We start from the raw sequence: 10,942 nt of genomic DNA on the forward strand, positions 1-10,942 counted from the left end.
TTTTAGGGGGGGGAAGGGGTTTATCATTAAATCAGTCAGATAGAAAGTAGATGCCTGTGGTATAAGATCCGGGTTAGTCTCCCACTGCATAATTTTCCCATCACAGGGTTTACATTTTGGTCATATTGCCGTGTGTTTCTGCTTTGAAATATTATCCAGGGAGTCAGAAATGGCTCCAACAGGTGATTGTAGAATGTCAACGTTTGGCCCTGAAGTGTAGCCAAACAGCTGACCGCATGCAAGTTCCATTACAAGATCCTTCAGCACTACCAATGCTTCATGTAATCAGTCTCATGCTGTAATGTTGTTCTGGCTGCCGTGCTGCTTGGAACATGTCACAGAAACACACTGCTGTTCTGTAAAGTTCATTCAATGGGTTGTTTCTTTTCCAGTTGATGGCAGCACATCTCCTGAATGTCAACATGTTAGGTGGCTGAAACCGAAAGCCGTGGTCAACATCTGTAATCTGTTCTGCAATCTTCGCAAAGCTTCTGCTTGCCAAAGTGCGATTTAATCAAGAAATTAGATATGACACATGATGTTCTTATGGCTCCCTATGAAGTTCCAAAGGACGAGCTTGTCTATAAAAAAAGGCATGACTGTGCATTCAAATTCATGCTTTGCCCCCTGTTCTTGAAAGGCAAACGGACGATGAATACCAAGTAACCTTGTTAGCGAGAACCTTACATTGATGTACAGAAATACATGCACTCACGAGATTTGCACTGAATTGATTACAATGTCCCTACAAGAGTTAAAGGCGCATGTAATCATTTTTATGGTGGACTGTTATTTTAAAGGTCACTAGAAGTACTTAAATATATATATTTATTAGCTATAAATGATGCATAAATAGCACAATTAATGTCATCCTTTTGTTAAGAAAAAACAATAAACCAGATTATGGGGTACTCACTCATCTGCTTAAAAGCGGCAAAACGTGAAATTTTATGGGGTTTTTATCAGTTCTGTGGTATTAGAAAAGTGTCTTCTTTTTTTATTTTTTAATTCAACTTAATCCCATTTTTAATATACGGAGCATCCTTTGAATTCTATAGCAGGCTTTAGCCCAGCTGTGCGCAAACTGGGTGGGAGACTGAGTGCGGCAGGGCGTGGGGTTTACAGAGGCCCAGCGCGCTTCCCGAAGGCACTTAAATTAAGTGCGGGGGAGCTGCAGGGCCTCTGTAAACCTAACTTACCTTGGCTCCGGCGGCTTCCCACAGGCGACGCCATGGCAACGATGTCATGTGGCAACGTGACGTCATGGCGCCGGAGCCGACGCCGGAGCGGGGGTGAGGGAAAAAAGTTTGCGCCCCCTTCCTTTAGCCCACCTCCCCAGCAGTGCAAGATCTTTGTAACACTTTCCTTTTTGTAATAATTTGTTGCCAATGTTGCCAGCAGTTTGAGCTGTAAACTGTAACAATAGATAATGTTACCTTAGTAATATCAGGATACATTGTAGCTGCGGAGTTATGGATGACTGAAGGATTGATTGAAACTGAAAGGCGGCCATTTCCTTAGGCACACAATCAGGATTTTTACAGATTTAGAACAGAAGCACCAAACGATTGCTAGCTTAGGTGAGAATGTAGAATTATACATTGCCACACGCTTTACATATAAAACTGTGGAGGGGGAGGGGGGGATGTAGTATTGCTGCTTTAAAAAAAAAATGTTGTGACTATTAAATAATGTGATAATTATCATATAATCCAACAGCATTTATCTTTATCAAAAATATTTACCAGGAAAAAATGGTGTTACTTCTCAGTTTGAGAGACTCCAGTAAATTGTTCCAGAAGCGGAGAGTTCGGTAAGAGAAGGAAGAGCGACCGGATTCTTCATAGAGCTCTCTTAGAGCATCTTTTCAATGGAGCTGCACTTTATTTAGGGGTATTATTAAATATAAAAATGTTCAACATCCACTAAATACTTTTACACTTTTATGTGAAGTTGTTTGTTTTTTTGTGTGGATTCTTTACTGAACCATAAGGAGGTTTCTGGAGTCGGATTTAAGGCAAAGTGCTGAGTACAATGGGGGTGAAAAGCCTGCTCAGATAATTGGGAAACTTTTCCAGAAAGTATTTGAAGGTAAGGCTGCGCTTATAGTGCCGGCGACAGCGACGTCGTATCAAAACAAATGCATTGTACCTGGCGCTTATAGTGGACGCAACAGCGAGACGGAGCGACAGCGCTACCAAAATTCTTGTAGTCAGTAGATTTTGATTTTTGCAGAGACGGTCTCCACATGTGACTGCCTATAAGCCAATCAGAGAGCTTCTATTGCATCCAATGCATCTGTGCCTGTGTGTGTGTGCCTGTTCACCTGTGTCTGTGTGTGCCAGTGTGCGTGTGTGCCTGTGTGTGTGTGCCTGTTCACCTGTGTCTGTGTGTGCCTGTGCGTGTGTGCCTGTGTGTGTGTGCCTGTTCACCTGTGTCTGTGGGTGCGTGGGTGCCTGTGTGCGTGTGCCTGTTCACCTGTGTCTGTGTGTGCGTGTGCGTGTGCCTGTGTGTGTGAACATGAACTGCTACTGTAAAGTGTCCTTGGGATTTTCCAGAACAAGTACAATATTTTTTATCTCCAGTGGTACAAACTGTTCCCCAATAAAAGCTGCTGTCATAAAAAAAAGGGAGAAAATAGGTTTTACTGTATTTGCTTTTGGCCGCATTTTGTTATTGTCTCTATTACAGCTCAGGAGCTTCCCTCTGGTAATAGGTGGTGGCAGAACCAATATATAAAATAAGGACTGTATTTGCGTGGAGCCTTTATAACCTGCATATATCGTAGGGACTGAAACATTCAGCACAGAGCAACACACAGCAGCGGGCAAGAGGGGCTAGGGAGTAAAAATGATGCGGTTTCTTGCCTTTAGTCAGACTCGAATCGGAACAAGCAGAACATGATGTGTACAATCTCCCATCTCCGCCCCTCTGCCTTCCCCCTTGCTGATGTCACTGGCCTTGTAGCCAGCAACGTCTCCAAAACATAAATTAGAACTGTCGCAATGGCGACGGGTGACGTCATTGGTCATGTTGCCGTCGCCGTTACTATAAGTGCAGCCTAAGGCAGGAAAGATGTAGGTTGCATCTGGACTCAAGCAATAGCCAATCTAGTCCAATAAACAAACATCAATGGTGAGTGTTGAAGTTACAAAATAAGACAAAATGGCACATTGAGTTGTAAAGAATTTCAAGTTTGCTGAGGTGAATTTGGGGTGCTGAACCATATACTATATCCCCATTGTCAATAATTGGCATTGGCATCTGACCAATGGGCTTAGGCAGGATTTATTTCTATAAAGTACACTCAGTTTGGAATAGATTTTGGATGGTAGTTTGTCAATATGCAAATCAATCTTTAGATAGGAGTCTTGCCACATACCCCAATATTTAATGCTAGTAACTGAGGCAAGATTAGTGTTAGATTTGGTTCTGGTCAGTAGCTCTGTCATGGGAAGTGTTATGCAGTTTAGCCTTGGTACCAAGTGCCATAGTTACTGTCTTGTCAGTGTTTAAAAAACATTTGTTTTGAGTGATCAGTTCGCAACCTTTGAAAAATCAGGTAATATCCAAGTGGTTGGAGTTAGTGCCTGAGATAGACACATATTGGGATCTTACTGATAAAGAAGAGATAAACCAGTTTAAAGCATGTTGTCCAATACCAGAGTACTGGAGCTTGTTTAACATAATCATGTGGTCAACAGTATCAAAAGCCTTTGCAACATCTAGGAATATTGCACCAGTCAACTGTCCATGTTCCATACCATACTGGGTCTCATTGCATATTTTTAATAGGGTCACCAGTGTGGATTGATTAGGTCGACAGACAAGATTGGAATTGATTAAGCAAATTTGACTTCTGAAAGTTTCTCAATTGGGAATGAACACATTTGTCCATGTTTTTGTTGAGTACAGGTAGAATAGAGATACTGGGGGTCATATTATACTCCACAGGTTTCCAAACACATTTCTATTACTTTTCTACATTCAGCTATATGTATGTAAGGATATTAAAGTGATGTGTGATTAAGCAGTAATACTCCATGTGTATATAAACACTCAGCATTTCTCCAGTCTACACGAATACAGCCTTTATTACAATGCCTCATGGAAATAGTGTTGCGCGGTATAAAGTTACTGCATCGCGTCTAATGCAGTTCACAGTCTCTCTGATGAAGTAGAAGACGTATTATGGTCGTTGTTCAGCCTCGAGTATGACCTTTACCAGATGCCAATGGTAAAAATGTTGAGTTTTTATGAATATACGGTAAGTGTTAACATTTGATCAACCGTCACTGTTCAAGTCTTCACATATAAAAGAATAGATTTGTGCACTGGAAGATGCATTCATTACAGCAGTGTGAAAACTCTCCTATTTTCTCGTCTCTCCTCCCTTGAGCATAAGCCACGATAAAGAGCAGCGCAGTTCTGATATCAGTTCAGCAGAACATTAGTCAGATTACACATTCTGCAGTGTAGCAGCAAAACCAATTTGAGTAATTACAAGATTAATTGTAATGTCAATTTCTCAGGGGGTTACCATTACTCTCATCAATAGAGGAGATACCTCACTGATTTCATCCCTAAGCATTCATCATTTGTATATACCTGGCCTAATCACCCCATCATTTAATTAAGATCAACATGTGGCTGGAAGACACATGTATCACGTAGGGATATACCAGATGTCAGACCACGTTGTATGTATTCCAGTGTTGTTGCTCCATCCCATACTGAACTACGACTCACATCTAATTTAAATCAACAAAACCTTGGGCCATATTTACAAAGGGGTGCGAAGCTAACTCATTTGAATGGGCTGTAACGTGTCCTAACGCAGGGGGGGGGCTCAACTCCAGTCCTCAAGCCCCCTCAACAGGTCAGGTTTTCAGGATATCTCCACACTCAGTCAAAGACTGAGCCACCTGTGCTGAAGAAGTTATATCCTGACAACCAGACCGGTTGGCGGGGCTTGAGGACAGGAGTTGAGCACTCCTGTCCTAACAGACACTTTCAGACGAGTCTAGCAAACATACAGATGTAACAGGCGTTCTGGCATTTGATAGCTCACACCAGCGGGTGCTGCAACACACCAGCGGGAGCAATAAAGCTTGTACATCTGTATATACAGTGTCTACAAGTACAACAGTACAAGCAAGTACTGTACCTTTAAGAGAGGCGACGGCGGTAGACAAGATGTGATATGGCAGCCATCTTAGAAGGAGGAATACCCCAAGATCACACCCATCGAGGACGCAGAGAAGTCTGCGTTCCGACCGAGAACGTCGCTTCTAAGAAACTGTCAGTATGGCAGACTGTATCACATTGGGCAGATGGAGACTTCTTACCTTCAAAAGCCTGTTACCTGAGAAACCTGTACCCAAAAAGTCTCGCCTATCAGGGTTAGCACAATACCAATAATACTTGGCTGGTGCTTACCTCTGAATACACTACTGCTAGTAAATGTCTATATTAAATACTGGCCCTTTCTGCAAGAGGATCTCCGATTGGCGCTGCATGCAAAATGCACGGTACGAGTGAAGGTGACATTTTAATGAAGGCTGATCATCCAGTAAAGCAAGAGTGCAAACCCTTCTCCTTGCGCCCCCCTCCCTGCTCCCCTCTCCGCCCTGGCGTCAAATGACTCCACGGGGTCATGCGACCCCGCCTGATGCCGAGTTGCCATGGCGATGCATCTCTGGAAAGTTAAGGTGACTAAAGTTACAGAGGCCTTGCGCAATCCCCGGCTTTTCATTTAAATGCCTTCGGGGAAGTGCGGGGCCTCTTTAACCACAGCGCCCCCCCCTGAAAATCAGGAGGGGGGTCCACACCTCCCAGTTTGGGCACCCCTGCAGTAAAGTACTGTAAGCCTTTGGGGGCAGAGACTCCTTTTACTAATGTTTACTTTTGTGATGACGCGCTTATTTCCATTATATATTACACCCCATTATTTTGTTGCAGCTATTACTACGGAGAAACTCTATGTATTGTATAGGGCGGCTCTATACAGATAAAGACATACACAGAAAAATATGAGGTCACATGATATTTGAGCCAGAAAATAAACTGGTTGCTTTCAATGTAAAGGCTGCTCAATCAGTGGCCCAGTCAAGCACTGAGTTTGGAGACCCCTGCCCTAGGGACACATGTTGCCACCCCCTGCTTTGCAATAAATATCCAGATAAACATCGTATTATTTGTATTACCACCAACGAGATCTACAGTTCAAATTGCCACCGTGTGCTTCTCTACATGGATAACACCACGTGCCACGTTACCAAGCATCATAGCCACATTAAATGGGGTGATGCCTCCACTAGGCTACCTAAACCCTGCCAGGAATATGGACACAACATTTCCACTATACCTATCATGGCTACCGAACATTTGTCCGGCAAGCAGAGTGGCCAACAAGTGGCTTCCTCTTACAACACGAATGCAATTGGAATTTTACTCTGAATCCTTAACCCCTGGGGCCTCAATGACGACCTTTAGGTCGCGTTTATAGTGCCGTCGACACGACCGATGATGTCACCTGTCGCCGTTGCCACTGGCGCAAGTTGAACTTTAGTTTGAGCGACGTCGCTGGTGACAAGGCCAGTGACATCACCAAGGAGGAGGGCAGAGTGCAATAGGCTCTCTGTGATTGGTTAGAGACAGTCACGTGGCGACTGCCTCTCCAAAAATCAAATAATACTGGTTTCCAAATTTTTCGTCGCTACGTCGCACCTTCGCCGTCGCGCCTACTATATGCGCATGCAACGGATTCAATGTATTTGTTTTGGCGCAACGTCGCGTCGCCAGGCACTATAAGCGCAGCCTTAGTTTTTGTTGTTTTTTGGATTACGTTAGATGGACTTTGACTGACATTTATATTTTTTGGTAATATTTTGTTATGTACTAATTTTGTTCTTCCCGTTCTCTCTTTTTGATGCCGGCGTCTAATGGTTGCTATGGTGATGGAATCACTGCGTCGATCATCTGGATAACTATGACATCCCGAACCAGAAGCTACGTGGACCTCTTGGCGTCCTCACTGGGTGTGATGTCATTTTGGAGGTAAATAATTGTGCTTATTCCATTACCCCTGTTAGCATTCCCTGATAAAGGCCCCAGTCTGGTACCAAACCTCAGCTTTTGCAATATGATTAAATAAATAATTTGCGTATCCTTTTTACGTATGGGGGTGCTAAACCTTTTTTATTTCCAATCAATATGGCCCTACGCGATGCTGAAAGAAGCTGCATTGTAATGTTATTTTAATTGAAAATTTAACAGTGCTGGAACAAATTAACCAACAGATTGCATAGAGGACTTGATATAGATCAAAATAAATACTTTCAAAGGTGACAGCAAGACAAATGAAAAACAATCATTGTGTAGTTTGTGCAGAACAAGCCAACAAAACAGAAGATGACATCCTAAAGCCGGGATCTTCAACCAGTTCCCCAGGGGGCCAGATCAGAAAACATTTAGGAGTAAAAAGGGCCACGAGATTTTTATAATGTTATTTTAGATACATTTAAAAACATGAACATTATAATATTTCAACATTTTGCAAGCATGTATATCTCTGCCATATACATTTACCTTAACCCAGGGGTGCGCAAACTTTCCCCCCCTGCGCCCCCCTGCCTGCTCTCCCCCTCTGCTCACGCCTCCCCTCCTTATCTCGTCTTCGGCATCAAATGACGCTGCGGGGTCACGTGACGCCATGTTGACATGGCAACGTGAACCCGCGGCGTCATTTGACGTGTCGCCAAAAACAAGGTAGGGGACATTGCAAAGGTCTCACGCGATTCCCCGGCATTTAATGTAAATGCCTTGGGGAAGAGCGCGGGGCCTCTGCAACCGCCGCGCCCCAGCTGGAAAATCTTGCACGCCCCCCACTTTGCGCACCACTGCCTTAACCCAGGGGTGTGCAAACTTTGTGAGCTGCGTCCCCCTGCCTGCCAGCCCGTGCTCGCAACCCCTCCTTACCTAAAATCCGGCGTCAAATGACACGCGGGGTCATGTGATCACGTGACCCGCGGCGGCATTTGATGCGCGTTGCTATGGCGATGTCACGTCACATGACCCCGCGACGTCATTTGACGCCAAGTCTCCGAAGACAAGGTAGGAGAAATTTCAGAGGCCTCAGGCGATCCCCCGGCACTTAATTTAAATGCTGTGGGGAAGAGCGTGGGGCCTCTGCAACCGCCGCGCCCCCCCAGAAAAATCTTGCGCACCCCTGCCATAACCTACAAGTGAGTTTGTGTGTGAAAAAGTGCACTTTGCTCCTGCTAATTTCATACTTGTTACTAAGGCTGCGGTCCCAGTGCGTTCTGCAGTACGCGCGGGGGGCGGCGTGTGCACAGCGCTTCACCGCAGATCGTGGTCTTGGGAGAGAGAGAGATTGCGATGGGAGGGGGCATGGCGGGGGTTTTGCGGGGGCGTGGGCGTGGCCATGACTTCACGCGGCTGGTTCGCCTTCATTGGCTGAACCGCCGGCGGGGGCGGGGCCACGCCTCCGGCGCAAGTTCCACATGCAAAAAAATTGTATTTGTGAAAACGTGCAGTACAGCGCGGCTGCTACATGCGCGCCGATGCAGGTACTGGGCCCGGACTGATTGGGGGGCGGTGCTTGTGCGCACGCTGAGGCAGCCTTCGAGTCCGAGGGCCACATACGGGCCCTTCGAGGGGCACACTCGGCCCTGGGGCTGCCAGTTGGAGAGCCCTGTCCTAAAGTATTAGTGCGTTACCGACTGTATTGCAGGGAAGTTACAAAGCAACGCAGCTCGTCTGCAAAATAAGTGAGGTTCAGCAGACTACTTTTGAAGGATTGTTAAGATGATGCTGTACGGGGCTCAGATAATGTAACGGCTGAAACATAATAAATGACTTTAACGGTAAGAAAAATAATCTAAATTGATGTGGTGGATGGCTTTATATCACACTGCTAAGCCAACACAATTACAATGCACTACACATAGGCACGGCTAACATTTTTCTTAAATCTTCCACACATTTATTTTGCCCGGATCCATTTAAGCAGCAATACGGGTTTCATTTATTTATTTTAATCATAGGATTGAAGAAGGGGATCTCTGGAGCTGAACTGTGTTAATTTCAGCTGCGGGGACGCCCTGCTTCCAGAGATACTTACCTTCGTAGAGGGTGTCGGTATCCCCGTGGAGTTTAAATGTCCTGCTCCCGCGAGCCAATAGGAAGAGGCACCGGATGATGTCACGGGTTCCTATTGGCCCGTGGGACATTTCCATATCCACAACCATAATCACGTTAAAAGCACAACGTTAGAAATAATGCACGCTAGAGAAAATGAGATGCAAATGAGATGAAGATGAGACATTGTTATATGCATGCCGTGTGCATTAAACTCCGGTAAGGTTAACCCTGGGAAATAACATTACATTACTTTGGTCAGGGGTGTCAAACTCAGTCCTCAACGGCCAGCAACAGGCCAGGTTTTATGGATATCCCTGCTTTAGCACAGATAGCTCAATCAGCCACTTGTGCTGAAGCAGGGATATCCAGAAAGCCTGACATGTTGGGGGGTCTTGAAGACTGGAGTTGAAAACCCCTGCTATACGGTATAAAGACAAAACCAGTAATAATACGACATTAACATGCACATGGATATATAAAGACTGTCTTGAGAAAGTGCCGTGGGGCGTGAAACGCGTTGGAGACTTTTTTTATTTCCTATGAAGAAGATGTATGAACCATTGAAATAAAGTATATTTTGTCATTTTTCACATATGCTGATCTCCTCAAACGATCTTTTTTCAGACCTGTGCCGATTTGTTTTTACAAACTTTACTACTGCTGTTAATTTAGTTCCTGACTGGCAACAGTTGTTTAGAGGTAAGTGACCCCTCCTACCAGAGCTCACCCCTCCCCGCCTTTTAAACTTGGGAGGTTCTAGCATTTTGCTGTATGGACAGGACTCACTGTGGTTGTTTCCCCTCATACAGAGGTAAAAGGAAGGGTTCACAGTGTAGTGTAGGACCTGCATTAATTTGGTTATACCTTGACGTGGTATTCAGGCTTATGACGCTTTGGCCAAAGGGTTTAACTAAATAACCAAGTAAATATTATTATTAGTTAAGTATTTGAACTTTATACTTATTACTTTGTTTTGTCAATTGGATGTAGCATTGGGCACCTCTGTCTTTTGTTTGTATACTGCTCCAAGGAGCTTACAATCACAAAGCAAAAGAGTGGGAACTTAAAGGTATAGGGAGAGAAAAGGGTTGATGTGTTTCCAAAAGCAGCTTGTCAGCTGAGATGCTGATAGCTTGATATGAGATGATAGGTGTTCTGCTGGAGGCAGGAGTGTTTTCAGGTCACGGTTCAATGTGTGAAGCATGGGGAAAGTCTGAAGTTGCAGGGAAGAGAATTCCACAGGTGTAGAGCAGCCAGGGAGATGTCGTGCAGGTGGGAGTGGAAAAGTGCTATGAAGGAAGAGGTGAAGAGAAGATCATGGAGATTATGCAGAAGGTGTGTGGTGGACTACTTGGAGATTCATTTTATGGACTTTGTATGCGAGGACAGGAATCAGTTATACATATTCTGGTGAGTGTTTGAGATGGTCTTTAATTACATACATGTGAATAAATCTCTACTAACACAGATATTATTTCCAATTAAAATATTTCCTTTGAGTTACATAGTTAGACAGTTATATAATAGTTAGACTGTTATATAATAGTTAGACGGTTATATAATAGTTAGACAGTTAGATGATAGTTAGGAAGTTACACAGTGGTTGAAAAAAGACATGCGTCCATCAAGACTGCTGCGATTCTGAATCTATGATCTTGTCACTTTAAATGAAGATAGAAGCTAAGTTACTGCTGCTTTTGGGTCAACCTCATGGTACCCCAGGGCCTCTTTGGAGAAGATATTGACAGTTGTCTTGAGTGATGAGTTTGGGTTGATG

General features: G+C 44.3%; 1 protein-coding gene and 1 long non-coding RNA gene across 4 annotated transcripts in view; one reads left to right on the forward strand and one right to left on the reverse strand.

The window, feature by feature from the left end:
• Positions 1 to 10,942, reverse strand: part of ARMH4 (armadillo like helical domain containing 4) — a 114,149-nt gene that overhangs the window by 33,798 nt on the left and 69,409 nt on the right. The window lies entirely within an intron of this gene.
• The window catches only part of LOC142502284 (uncharacterized), a 17,422-nt gene continuing 13,455 nt past the window's right edge, over positions 6,976 to 10,942 (forward strand). Inside the window, exons 1-2 of the long non-coding RNA XR_012803714.1 lie at positions 6,976 to 7,059; positions 9,790 to 9,864. This is a non-coding gene — a long non-coding RNA (uncharacterized LOC142502284). The remainder of the gene's footprint in view (positions 7,060 to 9,789; positions 9,865 to 10,942) is intronic.

Source organism: Ascaphus truei, chromosome 9, assembly GCF_040206685.1.
Source record: "Ascaphus truei isolate aAscTru1 chromosome 9, aAscTru1.hap1, whole genome shotgun sequence".
Taxonomy (NCBI): domain Eukaryota; kingdom Metazoa; phylum Chordata; class Amphibia; order Anura; family Ascaphidae; genus Ascaphus; species Ascaphus truei.